We start from the raw sequence: 16,223 nt of genomic DNA, 5'->3' as shown, positions 1-16,223 counted from the left end.
ACTGTCGACGAATATTTACAATTATATGCTTATTAATTACAGTAGCACTCCAGTTATCCGTATTAATTGGGATCAGATCCAAAAATGCGGATGATTAGGCGTTTTTTGATCGAAGGGTTTACATATTTTAATTACAGTAATTTCGAACTTTAAGTACAGTACTGTATGGTGAAAACGGGAGAAAAAATATTTTTAAAGAAAAATAGGTTTTAATTAATTAAAATAACAATTTCACACAGAACGTTACTGCAAAAACCACTTGAAAACGGCATCTTCTAAATTTTTGTTTGTTGCTACCTTCATTGTTTTTCTTGACGAACTTCCATCTCTCCCGGCGGGGTCAGGGATTTTCTCTGCCTCGTGAAGACTGGGTGTTGAGTGATGTCCTTAGGTTAGTTAGGTTTAAGTAGTTCTAAGTTCTAGGGGACTGATGACCATAGATGTTAAGTACCATAGTGCTCAGAGCCATTTGAACCATTTTTTTTTTTTTTTTGGACTTCCATCTTCGTTTTCAAGCACTGATCACGAAGTTTAAAAATGTTGCTTTACTCCTTTTAATGTCTGAAAACGTTACTTGTCCTGCACCGTACATCTCAGCCAACTGTTTACCCACAACTTATTTATCTGATTGCTCTATAATTTTTAGTTCATCCGCTAACATGTTTTCTTTTGGAAGCCGTGGTGAACGACTAAATGCACTCACATGCAAATCAGCGCGTATAGTCAGCAGGTCAGCGCCACACAGACCGGCTAGCAATCAAAAGGAACACTTTAGCAGTGCCGGCACGATAGCTCAACGTGTTCGGTGAGAGTAACTTAGCTGCCCTGTGTAATAAAAAAGAACTGCGTTAATTGATCACCGATGAACTCGAACAAGCGTCATGGTACGTCCATACCGAACACATAGAATGAACAGTAACTAACAAAATGAGATTAAAAAGAAAAACAAAAAAAAAAAAACGGGGGGCCGGACCAGCCACCTGGAAACGGTGACTCATCATCCATTATTTTGCGATTCGCGTAATCAGCGATTCGGAAAGGTGGAGTTCGGGTAATTGGAGTTCTACTGTACTATGAAAAGGTACTCTTCCGTAAGAACATATTATAAATACAGTATTCAAGAGTAAATAATAGTCGTTCAAGATTATCCGCGTTAACATCATGACAACGAAATATTGATATTTATAGACATAGAGAGACATTTCGTTCAGTACACCGAAACAAGTCTTTTTATAAGTATCGTACATGACGTCAGTGAATGTCTTTGAAGTAAGTGATCAGCTTCAAATACAATTTAAAGCGAAACTCTTCCCTACTATCTAAAGGATTTTGTTCAGGGCAAAATTTTCCACTTATTTATTAATCTAGTCGAGGGAAGTAAGTGGTAATGAACAAATATTTTTCAGAAAGAATAGTGTAAATTATATGCAGTACATGAGCATCCACACTGCCATTTATGCATAAAAAACGCAGCTTCAGCAGTATGATATAAACAGATTTCCGTGAATTAACAGTCTTACTACGAGACGGTGTCATTTTATGTTGTCAGTAAATATTCTCACATTTCCATTTATATCTAAACAGCGGCAATGAATTCTCACTTGATGTAAATTCACTCAAATGATAGTTTCTAATAAATAATTTTCTCCATATACTGTAAAATTGAAAGCGTATGTTTGGTAATTTGCATCCGAGCGGATGTAAAAAGTAAGTTATTATAATTCTACAATAAATTGACAAAAAACTAAACACTCTTTCTCAGACTGAAGGTTATTTTTATGATTCAGTTATTTAGTGATTATTACTATCATGTACGAAATATGGGTGAAATTTTGGACGGAATTGAAATATTTCTATAAACTCCAAAACTCATACAAAAAAAATCCGTCTGGGTCTGTTCCATTAGTTAGAAAGCTGTCTAGAGCTTCACCCGTCACCGACTAGGTAGAGGGAGGCAGTAACACCGAGAATCGAGAAAAATAGCACTCTAACGTACAGAAGGAAAGTCACAACGATGCTGAGTATGTGCGGACGGCACAAAGAAATTCAGAAGCATAACATCTTTAACTCATCGATATCGAATGATTGTCTGTAAATACCCCGTACGTGTCCTAATCTTCGTAACCGTGTTGTTATGATTACTACGCAAGAAATACGACAGCGTAGTGGTTTCTGAGTCTTCGTTGATATCATAGCGTCTCGAGAGAAATACATCACCTTCTTTCTCCATAAAATGAATGTAACAGTGAAACAGCTTCCAATAACCTATCCATTATATCGTTATGAGTGCAACAGCCTCACAACTCCACGTCTAATTCAGAGCTACTGTACGACTACGGGGAGATTTGGGCCCTAATTGCAGCATTCCTCACTTTTTACCGCCACGTGCTGTTCGATAGTACACCGACTATGGTATTGTATTTCGTCTACAGGAGAGTATATCGACATGGATATTACGCATATGCATAGAGCTAATTATTTATTTAGAGGCAATCCCAGTACAGACACCATAACTAGCTATCATACGTCAAAAGCCAATTAACTGACAAATACAAGCCAGACAAAATCAATGCGAAAATTTTCCTCCAGCAACAGCAATCATTGCAGTTCCTCGATCCAAATTTTAGTGCAACAGTCTCAGGTGACATGCCAAAGGAATTTGCGGTCACTAGCCACCCATCCCTTCACGTGTTTGAGGGCTCAGGATACCAGACTTTAAAATCCATGTTGTGGCAGAGACGGGGGCACAGGTGTTGAGTGGGTGGAGCAGAGAGTCAAGTAGCTCCGTCTCCTTGAGGCCGTCCCGCGGTGTCGTGACGACAACCTCCGGCTGCTGCTCTGACCGCGCTGTACTCGCGATCCTTGAATCTGCGGGAAGAGGTACAGAAGGAACACCGTGCACATGAGAGTGGCGAATTTGATTGTGATGTCGGCGCTGCAATCCGTCTGGGTCGGAAATGAGATAGATGCAAGCGCCAAGTCGACGAAGGATCTCGCGTCGCGCCCACTGTCAGCTGCCGCTTGAAACTCTGTAAAAGACAATATCATGCGGCGCCAAGCGGTATCTGCGGCCTTCCTTCGGTGCTAGATAGTGAGGATGGTGGAGTGGATGGAGCTGGGTCCAATGGTGGCTGCCGTGTAGTTATTCCGCCGGCGATTGTCCATGTCATTTATGCAAACGATAGGAAACGAGAAACATTTGCAATGCTTGATCCCTGACATGTGCGATTCGAAGTTTGGCCATCTGCTGCTTGAAGGTTTGTAAAAACGTTCCGCTTCGCCGTTTGACTGTGAATGAAACGGTGTACTAGTTAGACACTGTATGCCAGAAGTGACCACAATTTATTGGTTTTGAATTGCAAATTAAAACTGATGAAACTGCGAAAAGGCAGGTACTTAAGGAGGTGGGACCTGGATAAACTGAAAAATCATAGATTGCAGAGAGTTTCAGAGCGAGCGTTAGGGAACGATTCATAAGGACAGGGAAAGGAATACAGTAGAAGAAGAAGATTAGCTTTGAAAGATGAAATAGTGAAGACAGCAGAGGATCAAGTAGGTAAAAAGGCGAGAGCTTGTAGAAATCCTTGGGTAACACAAGAGATATTGAATTGAATCGATGAAACGAGAAAATATAAAAATGCAATAAATGAAGTATACGAAATATAAAAATTTAAATCGGCAAAATGTATAAAATTGCTAAAAAGGGATAGCTAGAGGACAAATGTAAGGTTGTAGAAGCATATGTCGACAGAGATAAGATAGATGCCGCCCACAGGAAAATAAAAGAGACCTTTGGTGAGGAGAGAACCATCTGTATTAATATCAAGAGCTCAGATGGAAAACCAGTCCTACGCAAAGAAGAAGAAAGAAGGTGGAAGGAGTATACAGAGGGTCTGCACAAGGGACTTATCCTTGAGGGCAATGTAATGAATATGGAAGAGGATGTAGACGAAGATGAAACGGGAGATATGATACTTCGTGACGATCTAAGCCGATACAAGGACGCGGAGTTGACAACATTCCGTTAGAGAGCCAGCCATGGCATTAATCTTCCATCGGATGAGCAAGTTGTATGACACTGGAGAAATACCCGCAGACTTCAAGATTGGTAAAAGCCGACCTCGGGCAAGATCAGTTTGGATTCCAGAGAAACGTAGTAACACGCGAGGCATTGCTGACATTATGACTTCTCACAGAAGATAGGTGAGTAGACACAGAGAAATCTTTTGACAATGTTGACTAGAATACACTCATACAATGTTGACTGGAATACTCTCTTTCAAATTCTGAAGGTGGCAGGGGTTAAATACAGGAGCGAAAGGCTGTTTACAATTTGTATTGAAGCCAAATGGCAGTTATAAGAGTAGAGTGGCATGAAAGGGAAGCAGTGGTTGGGAAGGGAGTGACACAGGGTTGTAGCCTCTCCCCGATGTTATTCAGTCTGTATATTGAGCAAGCAGTGAAGGAAACAAAAGAAAAATTCGGAGTAGGTATTAAAATCCATGGAGAAGAAATAAAAACTTTGAGGTTCGCCGATGACATTGTAATTGTGTCAGAGGCTGCAAAGGACTTGGAAGAGCAGTTGAAAGGAATGGATGGTGTCTTGAAGCGAGGATATAAGATGAACATCAACAAAAGCAAAACGAGGATAATGGAATGTAGTCGAATTAAGTAGGGTGATGCAGAGGGTATTAGATCAGGAAATGAGACACTTAAAGTAGTAAAGGAGTTTTGCTATTTGGGGAGCAAAATAACTGATGATGGTCGAAGTAGAGAGGATATTAAATATAGACTGGCAACGGAAAGGAAAGCGTTTCTGAAGAAGAGAAATTTGTTAACATCGAGTGTTGATTTAAGTGTCAGGAAGTACTTTCTGAATGTATTTGTATGGAGTGTAGCCATGTATGAAAGTGAAACATGGACGATAAATAGTTTAGACAAGAAGAGAATAGTAGCTTTCGAAATGTGGTGCTACAGAAGAATGCTGAAGATTAGATGGGAAGATCACATAACTAATGAGGAGGTGTTGAATAGGATTGGGGAGAAGAGAAGTTTGTGCCACAAATTGACTAGAAGAAGGGATCGGTTGGTAGGACATGTTCTGAGGCATCAGGGGATGACCAATTTAGTAGAGGGTAAAATCATAGAGGGAGACCAAGAGACGAATACACCAAGCAGATTCAGAAGGATGTAGGTTGCAGTAGGTACTGGGAGATGGAGAAGCTTGCACAGGATAGAGTAGCATGGAGAGCTGCATCAAACCAGTCTCAGGACTGAAGACCACAACAACAACATGAAGATTTATGCTTTTTCTACGATTTATGTTTATCTGTTTTGTCCATGCTACACTGTCTCTTGAGTTGGTGTGTGATTTCAACACTGAATTTTGGAGAACCTTTACATATATATCATGCCAAAAACAAAATCAATTTCCGCCAATTTGCAGAATGACTGTTTTGTACGTCTCTGACCACTATAACAGGTAGAGACTGCGGCAAGCGAAGTACGTCTGCTCGAAGAGGGCCCACAGTACTACCAATCTGACCTGATGGGGCCCTGAGAATATTACACACTACTTGTCGAAAATTTTTGATATGTTTACCACAACACGTTTCGATATTACAGGGCATCACTATGAAGTGCTATAAAACAAAGAAACGCAAATGGTACTACACATTCTGATAACCATGCCAATCTGTGTATAATGTTCTGTAGTATTTACATACATACAGTATCCAGCCTCGACATTTTAGTGTCATACACGGTATTCTTCAAACAGGACCAGCTTGCCCGTGACTTTGGTACATTAATTGTAGTTAGTCTCTTGAAATAAAACCTGTTAGTGCAATGTTGTAGCTAATGAACTTCTACGGCATTCTAGCTTGCTTCAGATGGAAGGTAAATCCAGATGCAAATCCAACAGCTCCCGTACCAAACAAACACACACACGCACACACACACACACACACACACACACACACACACACACACACAGATGGTTCAAAATGGTTCAAATGGCTCTGAGCACTATGGGACTCAACTGCTGAGGTCATTAGTCCCCTAGAACTTAGAACTAGTTAAACCTAACTAACCTAAGGACATCACAAACATCCATGCCCGAGGCAGGATTCGAACCTGCGACCGTAGCGGTCTTGCGGTTCCAGACTGCAGCGCCTTTAACCGCACGGCCACTTCGGCCGGCACACAGATGCAACTCTCTCGATTTCAAGAAACTCCCACAGAGGCGAATGTAAGAAATTGTGTATATCAAAATGGGAAAGAGTCATTCAGGAAAGTTCTCACTGAGAAAACCATAAATACTTTCCACGATTGATCGTTAATTAACATTTCTTGATAGCTGTAGATCAAAAGATTGATAAAACACTTGTGCTGCTACCTAAAGAGCACATTACCGTCACAGCATGAGTAATACATGTTAATTCAGCTCAGTTACCTCTGTCTTCGTTTTTTCTCTCTCCCGATGTCTATGTTTTTCATGTGATGAAAAGACATGCCATTGTGTGTACCATCACGCACACAATTCGTACACTCGTACATTCACATACAAACATTTATGTATTCACAAAATTCAGCTGCGTCTAGAGTAATGGGCAACATTAACACATAAATAAATTAAAATAGTTTCTGTTGTGGCGTTGCAAGACAGCCACGCCATTCGGAAGTAGCCGAAATGCACGCGTACACACACGCCGGCTGGCGTGAGGTCTGAAACAGGATACTTAATTAATGCTATAAAGAAAAGTACGGAGCTTCCGTTTACTTAACTTTAATTCATCCTTGTGGTACATCGCTCTTGCTAATACACGTGAGACTCTCTCCAGATATGGTTAATGGCGCCTTGCTAGGTCGTAGCCATGGACTTAGCTGAAGGCTATTCTGTCTCTCGGCAACTGAGAGAAAGGCTTCGTCAGTGTAGTCGCTAGCAAAGTCGTCGTACAACTGGGGCGAGTGCTAGTACGTCTCTCTAGACCTGCCGTGTGGTGGCGCTCGGTCTGCAATTACAGACAGTGGCGACACGCGGGTCCGACATGTACTAATGGACCGCGGCCGATTTAAAGCTACCACCTAGCAAGTGTGGTGTCTGGCGGTGACACCACAGTTTCAATCCGCCAGCCTGAACAAGGCTTTCGGAAGGTTTCCCTCCTTCGTCAGGTAAATACCGGAACTGGTACTATCCTACAATTTACTAATATACCCCATACGGAAACCGTTCTGCCCTACTAGCAGATAGCTGGGTAATCGTTTGAAACGAATTGCAACTCTACAATGGTTCGGATCTAAGAAAAGTCCGGTGTACTCCTCGTAGTGGAGAATGAAGAAAAGAAAAAGTCTTTTTTTTTTAAGAAAAAAAAGAGTGCTCTCTCCCCTGCAAATAGTCATTCCCATAATAGGAATTTTTCTCCTCTGTGTCCTTTAAATTGACTATACGTAGAATATTCTTCTGCCGCATTTGAAGCTTTCCATGCTGAATTAATTTATCGCGAAAGGATTCCCGCTTTAGACGAAAAAGAGAGAGGCTCGGGGCCATTATTCTCTCAATAAATGTCACGCTGACTACTGCAGTGCTCTCGATCACTTAATCACTTTTGCGCCGGAAAGGCAAAACGACTTCCTGTCGCACTTACTTTAATGGCGGCGTCAATTTAATAACGTGAGGACGAACAAACTGGTTCGATTTGTCTCCTTTCTCACGAGTTCCGATTCGCTGCCAGGAGAAATTTCAGTTTGCTGTGCAAATTTTTATGGGCTATCTAAATGGCGTATCAGCAGATTTCTTTTGCAGCTAAATTGCTTTGTCATGTCAGGCTAAAAAAAGGAGAGAACAACTCAACCATTATGGCAAAGTAAAAGCGGAACTGTTGTATCTACACAAGACACTATTAGCAGCACCTTCTAATTTTTCATACATAATACGACCAAACGTTACCTAACCCTTCTAATACCGAGTGTTTTTTGTTACACTGAGTACCATTGGGCTCTTTAGTGACCCCAACGGAATTTATTTTTTACTAAGGGGCTCCGGAAAGGCTCAAAATCATGAAAAGTTCAATTTTTACTTTTTTGCGTTTTCTTTTAATAGATATATAATTTATTCAATTCGGAAGACTACAACTATTTTTAATTTTTTTTTTTTTTTTTTGAAATGTGTTCTACATGGGCGTGACCCACTGTGGCGCTGTTAAACTGCTGTCAAATGGTGTTATTATTAACGTCCGTGTTCATCAGGTACATTTTAGTGATGTGAGATAAAGTATGTGTTGTGGCTAACCTGTGATGATTCAATATATATCGCTGGTGTGATTGTCGATTGTTTCATGTTTATTTACTCTGTCGTTATCTCGAAAATATTCGTAATTAATTGTGTTTCTTGAGTCTCTGTTTTGTTGAAGTATAATAATGAGTAAAAGTAAACTTATTAGAAATCCTCTGAAGGCTTTTAAGAAAAGGAGAAAAGTTGGAAAGCCAAAGGTATGTGTTATTACTGTAAATAATAACATTCTAACATGGTACGAGCGATGCTTGCTTTAGACAAGGAACGCCTTCGGGCTGCAGACAGGGCTGTAAAGAGTCTAGAAATACAAGCAAGAGTAAACAGGAGGAGGAACAAGAGGAAGCTGGAGGAGGAGTTTGCAGAGGATGAAGATAATCCATCCTATGGACCTGGAATGCACTAAAAAGTTAATCCAATCTTTGTTGCTCGATTCCCAAAACTTTTATTTTCTCATACTAATTAAATGTTTTCTAAGGATCTTCCAAACATATTTGTTTCAAACTTTCAGTAAATGTTACACAGTACCTTCTGCATAATTTAACACAGCCTTTTTCCAAAAAACTGTATATTTTTGAATATATAAATAAAAAATTGCAAAAAAATGTTGTGAATTTTCATTACAATTGAAAAAAAAATCATCTTTAATAACTGAACTAAAATTTTGTAAAATCCCTGTGTTAAGTTGTAGCCCATATTCCAATAAATAATCTGTAAAAAGTTCAACTTCTTACCTCAAATACTTTGTGAGGAAAGATGTAATTTATAAGCGTTATTTTAACAATGCAAGTATAGGGCGTTCCGGAGCCCCTTAAGGATAGTTTTAATAATGGTAGAATAAAATATTTTTTTCCACAATCTAAAACATGATGTCAGTGACATCACGTTAAATTAAAATGCATATTTTTTTCAAATTATGTGTTTCCGTAAGATTTACAAACGATTCTCATGAAACTACAAACATTTTTCCGAATTGACATTTATGACGCATTACGCATGACGCATTACACTTACAGCAATAAATTGCAGAGTGGTTTTTACACACAGAACATCCGCATTTTGAACTTTTATCGGTGAATTTTCTATCCTCAGACCTATTACGAAACGGACACCTTCCTCTTTTTTTTTTTTGTCTGCACTGTTGATGGAAGTACTGGAGAAACAATTTTGTCTGGCTTTCTTCCGACGAGCTGCTTTCCTAATCGTATGAGAAATTCCCGTCTCTTGTAGTTAGTCCTTTTGCCCAGTCTGGTGTAAGATGTAGCCATATGATAAATGCATTCAGTGCTCTGATATCAATCATGTTGTAAAATAATACCTTTGGCCATCTTCTGCTCATCCTCTTTGTAGTGTACGTTCTAACCAGCCTGTCCATGGTATCTACTCCTGATTTTATTGTAATCCAGAATCATTACTGGCTTGCATTCTTCACGATCTTCCAGTTCCTTCCTTGAATGCGTTGTACTGAGAAAAGTTACAACTTTTCCCTTTATCGGACAATATGAAACAATTGAAGCGTGCTCTTTGGAATCCAAAAATAGTTGAACATTTGACTCGACCTTTGGTTTGAGTGAAAGCTTGTGGTAGTTCTCCTTTATTTTTTTCTAATTGTTCCTACGAGTGAGAGACTGAATTTCGGAAGTTCTCCCGCCAAACTAAGGCTACTGACAAAATTGTCAGTTGTTTCATTTATGCCACCGTTTTCTAAACCTTTCATCATATCTAAAGCAACTCTCTTGCCTTGACCAACTTCACGAGATTCATTTTCTTGTCGACCAGTGTAAACTTGGAGACTGAGAACGTAAGACGTTGCACTGTCACAAAGAGCCCATAATTTCAACACATAGTTCCCGAGAAATTTGTTAGCATCGAATATAGATTTAAGTGTCAGGAAGTCATTTCTGAAAGTATTTGTATGGAGTGTAGCCATGTATGGAAGTGAAACATGGACCGTAAATAGTTCGGACAAGAAGAGAATAGAAGCTTCCGAAATGTGGTGCTACAGAAGAATGCTGAAGATTAGATGGGTAGATCACATAACTAATGAGGAAGTATTGAATAGGATTGGGGAGAAGAGAAGTTTGTGGCACAACTTGACCAGAAGAAGGGATCGGTTGGTAGGACATGTTCTGAGGCATCGGGGGATCACCAATTTAGTATTGGAGGGCAGCGTGGTGGGTAAAAATCGTAGGGGGAGATCAAGAGATGAATTCACTAAGCAGATTCTGAAGGATGTAGGTTGCAATAGGTACTGGGAGATGAAGAAGCTTGCACGGGATAGAGTAGCATGGAGAGCTGCATCAAACCAGTCTCAGGACTGAAGACCACAACAACAAACAGTTTCCTGGATTTGAAGGAACGTATTACAGAAAAGGACATCTACCACGAATTGCCACAAGTTGTTCATAAATTGTTACGTTGCTGTGAGGAACATATGCTCCTTGAAATGTATATACCCACATTTCAAATATTTCTCTAATGGGAGCCAGCTTGTCAGGAGCCGGTTGTGACGTCTCACATCTGCGTCATCAAATAGGATGCACCTTGAAATTTGCGTAAAGCGATTTCCAGCCATTGCTTCACTAAAGATGGGTCTACCATTCTCTTTGTTCCACAGATGTGTAACTGCTTCATTATGGGCCTTGTAAGAACCTGCTAGGATCATGACAACGATAAAGCACTTCATTTCAATGGCATCTACTGGTTTCCATTTAATACCGTAAACAAGACTACCCTCTTTGTTAGTCCACTTTACAATTACATCCTAAGAAACAACTGAGAAGCCGATACTATGGAGTCTACATTTTTCACTGCGAATTTTGTTGGACCTGGCTTTACTCGCATTATGTTCCATCTCTCTTCTCTTCCACAAGCTCTTATCAACTGGTGTTTGTGCCACAGTTCTTCTTTGTTTAGAGACCTACACAAAATAAAAAAATACATAAAATTCAAAGGGTATATCTTGGCGCTAGACCCTAACGCACATTTAGAAAAATACAATGTGCACCTACATATAACAGTCAGAAATGCGCGTCACTTCTTGTTCAGGCTGGACATCTGCGCAGTCCAAATCTTCTTCTTAACTTCCGTCTGATTGAGGAATATTCTCTTCTAAGACGTCAATTTCTCCATCGCTGCCTGAGGCATCGGAAACTATATCGCTGATAATACTATTTGATTCTCCAGATAGAGGATTATTCTGCAGTAATATTTCAGGCACTTCGTCTTCGGAAAGGTGACGTGACATTTTCCACTAAATGCAACACACACAATAGTAGTCTCCACTTGTATGGAACACATAACTGTCGGCTTATAAAGTATTGGCAACAATCACACGTTACAACAATATTTATAAGAATAAAACAAAGGAAATACAGCAACAGTTACGGATTCAATGCAGCATTATTGGGTAATAATACCGCAAGAGAGAAACGGGGTCGCATTTAACCCCAATGGTATTCAGTGGTTCTCTCTTGATTTTCTGCAAAACTAAATAATTTCAAAAAGTTATATTAATATATTACGAACCCATTACTTAATTCGGGAAAAGTCCGAATTTTTCATAATTTTTAGGAATAGGAAATAAGGTATATTTTACAGAAAATTACGGCCTGGTGTCATTATAGACGCCACGGTATTAGGAGGGCTAATACGACCAAACGTAATTACATTTAGGATTCAGTTTTGATTATTTTAGTAGGGCCCTGTTGAAACAATAATGTTGGGAAACGTTTCTGTGGCCCTTCTATTACTTGATTTCCCCTTATCTAGAATATTATGCCCCTACATGGATGCGGGGGCCACAATATCAGCACTCCTCCTTAAGTCCCTCACATGGTTATTATGTAGTTGCCAAGAAAGATGTGTGATTTAGTGAAACACTGTGGTGACGCCAATTTCCTCAAATCTGGATTAAAAGACCTGTAGTCCGTAGCATTTAAAGTTATGCATGTGCTCAGTTTATTTATTGGACTTTTCTTCAGTTCGAATAGCGGTCATCGACACGGAGACAGTATTCCACAATATACACGGGTGGTCCATTGTTCGTGACCGGGCTAAATATCTCACGAAATAAGCGTGAAACGAAAAACTACAAAGGACAGAACTTGTCTAGCTTGAAGGGGGAAACCAGATGGCGTTATGGTTGGCCGGCTACATGGCGCTGCCATAGGTCAAATGGATATCAACTGCGTTTTTTAAAAATAGGAACCCCAATTTTTTATTACATATTCGTGTAGTACGTAAACAAACATGAATGTTTTAGTTGGACCACTTTTTTCGCTTTGTGAGAGATGGCGCTGTAATAGTCACAGACATGCGGCTCACAATTTTGACGAACAGTTGGTAACAAGTAGGATTTTTAACTTAAAATACAGAACATAGGTACGTTTGAACATTTTATTTCGGTTGTTGCAATGTGTTACATTTACCTTTGTGAACTTATCTGTTTTGAGAACGCATGCTGTTACAGGTTGATTACCTGTAAATACCACATTAATGCAATAGATGCCCAAAATGATGTCCGTCAACTTCACTGCATTTGGCAATACGTGTAATGACATTCCTCTCAACAGCGAGTAGTTCGCCTTCCGTAATGTTCGCACATGCATTGACAATGCTCTGACGCATGTTGTCAGGCGTTGTCGGTGGATCACGATGTCAAATATACTTCAACTTTCCCCACAGGAAGAAATCCGGGGACGTCAGATCCGGTGAACGTGCAGGCAATGGTATGGTGCTTGGACGACTAATACACTTGTCATGAAATATGCTATTCAATACCGCTTCTACCGCACGCGAGCTATGTGCCGGACATCCATCATGTTGGAAGTACATCGCCATTCTGTCATGCAGTGAAACATCTTGTAGTAACATCGGTAGAACATTTCGTAGCAAATCAACATACATTGCACCATTTAGAGTGTCATCGATAAAATTGGGGCCAATTATCCTTCCTCCCATAAAGCCGCACCTCACATTAACCTGTCGATGTCGCTGATGTTCCACTTGTCTCAGCCATCGTGGATTTTCCGTTGCCCAATAACGCATATTATGCCGGTTTACGTTACTCTTGTTGGTGAATGATGCTTCGTCGCTAAATAGAACGCGTGCAAAAAAGCTGTCATCGTCCCGTAATTTCTCTTGTGCCCAGGGCAGAACTGTACACGACGTTCAAACTCGTCGCCATGGAATTCCTGGCGCACAGAAATATGGTACGAGTGCAATTGATGTTGATGTAGCATACTCAACACCTACGTTTTTGAGATTCTCGCACAATTTGTCTGCTACTGTTGTGCGGATTAACCGCGACAGCAGCTAGAACACCTACTTGGGCATCATCATTTGTTGCAGGTCGTGATTGACGTTTCACATGTGGCTGAACACTTCCTCTTTCCTTAAATAACGTAACTATCCGGCGAACGGTCCGGACATTTGGATGATGTCGTCCAGGATACCGAGCAGCATACATAGCAGACGCCCGCTGGGAATTTTGATCACAATAGCCACACATCAACACGATATCGATCTTCTCCGCAATTGGTAAACGGTCCATTTTAACACGGGTAATGTATCACGAAACAAATACCGTCCGCACTGGCGGAATATTACGTGATACCACGTACTTATACGTTTGTGACTATTACAGTGCCATCTATCACAAAGTGAAAAAGGTGGTCCAACTAAAATATTCATATTTCCTTACGTACTACACGAATATGTAATAAAAAATGGGGGTTCGTATTAAAAAAAAACGCAGGTGATATCCGTTTGACCTATGACAGCGCTATCTAGCGGACCAACCAAAGCGCCATCTGGTTTCCCCCTTCATGCTAGACAAGTTTCGTTCCTTGTTGTTTTTTTTGTTTGACGCTTATTTCGTGAGATATTTGGCCCGGTCACTATCAATGGACCACACTGTACATATAACCGAGTTACAGAAACTAAGTAGAAGTGATATTAAATGGAACTGTTAAATAACACAGTGAAAATAACATTAAAAATTATCGAACTTATTCTTATGATAATAAATATACGTAATTACTTTTTTTTACATATCGTAAAACAACGCAGTGAAAGGGTAGGATATCTGCTTGACAGTTTACATTACAGTTTTTGTATGTTCATCCTTTTTCATTACATGTGAGGTGGCCTATTGGCTTTATTACTTGGAATTTTAGAGGAAGAGAATAGACGAACTCAGTTTCGGTTCCCTAATTTCGGACTCAGTCTTTAAGAATGAACACTCTGAGTTACTCTTCTTGGAAACTTCATGCCATAAATTGCAACTTTGCTCTACGAATCTGTTCACCATGAACTTCTACGGAACTCAATAATTCGTTTATTTTGGACCCTATACAGTACAAATGAACAGATTATGATGATGCCATGTGATAACCGAACTTCATTGCTCCCGCTGAATCTTTTTGTCATTCAAAGAAGACAGATCTACAGTGAAGCGGCTAAACTGGAGCAGAGGCTGCAGAATTTTAAGTATGACAACGAAACATTTGTGCCTTAATCACTTAGCTGTGACGGCCGTTTCAGTGAGACCCTTGGAGCAGACTGAAGTTGTCTCTGTGTACGACCCGGGGGCCCTCACAGGAATGGGAATGAGGCATGTATTTGAAGTGTGGAACAGATTGCTATTAGCCGTCGGTCTGGCTCTGTTATTACTGAACGACACAGGAGGTCCTCCGTGTCTCAGTTCGTATTTGTGTGATAAACGTTAAAAGGAAGGGTTAGAAAGGTATACCAGTGACGAATAAATGCGCAGTGCATCTGTGTGAGTGTTCCAAATTAAAAGATCATTCGTATGCGAGAGAACTTCATGAATATTAAATGAAACAATTCAGAAATGACAACTGACTGAATTTGAATGATGACAATACTTCGTGCGTAATGCTGTACAATAGGTCATCAGGCAACATCAGAGATCTGCCCACATGAAATGCAGTTAAGCTAAATATTTCGAAATATCGTTTATCCATTTACGCTTAACTGATGAGAGGAGAAAGAGAACGTGATTACTATATGGTGATGTAGGTCATCACACAGTGTTTGGAGTCAATGGAGATGTAACGCCGTAGAAAAAACCACCTACCCGTCCATTACCTCCAAAGGTATGAGATGTCGCTAGCATGAAAATATACCTTCGGCCACACTATTGTGCCCAGCTATCATTGTGGATGCAAACACAAGCCATGAAAGCGATCCTGCAAAGCTGTTTTGGTCCAGTCCAAAGTTGTTTCGGTACAGTGCACTTGACGTCATGGCACTGGTTCTGGATCATTCCCTTGTCGATAAATGCGACTGCTCCTGATGCCACTTCCCAGTCCTCTCGTACATTTGAAGTCATAGATCCGTCCCTGGCGAGAAACGTAAGTTGTATCCACAAAGACACTGAGGTTATGACATAGTGACCAGTGTTCCCTAGGTATGAAACAAACATCCATTGTATAGAAACCAATTGAAATAGCTTCAAACGTCTGGCTACTGTACTCCGTAAAATTTTTTTTTTAAAAAAGTTGATTTTCAGGCACCCCAGTCATGACATTATACCTCCTGAAAAAATACACTCCTGGAAATGGAAAAAAGGAACACATTGACACCGGTGTGTCAGACCCGCCATACTTGCTCCGGACACTGCGAGAGGGCTGTACAAGCAATGATCACACGCACGGCACAGCGGACACACCAGGAACCGCGGTGTTGGCCGTCGAATGGCGCTAGCTGCGCAGCATTTGTGCACCGCCGCCGTCAGTGTCAGCCAGTTTGCCGTGGCATACGGAGCTCCATCGCAGTCTTTAACACTGGTAGCATGCCGCAACAGCGTGGACGTGAACCGTATGTGCAGTTGACGGTCTTTGAGCGAGGGCGTATAGTGGGCATGCGGGAGGCCGGGTGGACGTACCGCCGAATTGCTCAACACGTG

The sequence above is a fragment of the Schistocerca cancellata genome, chromosome 1, assembly GCF_023864275.1.
Source record: "Schistocerca cancellata isolate TAMUIC-IGC-003103 chromosome 1, iqSchCanc2.1, whole genome shotgun sequence".
Lineage (NCBI taxonomy): Eukaryota > Metazoa > Arthropoda > Insecta > Orthoptera > Acrididae > Schistocerca > Schistocerca cancellata.
This window is presented reverse-complemented; position numbering follows the sequence as displayed.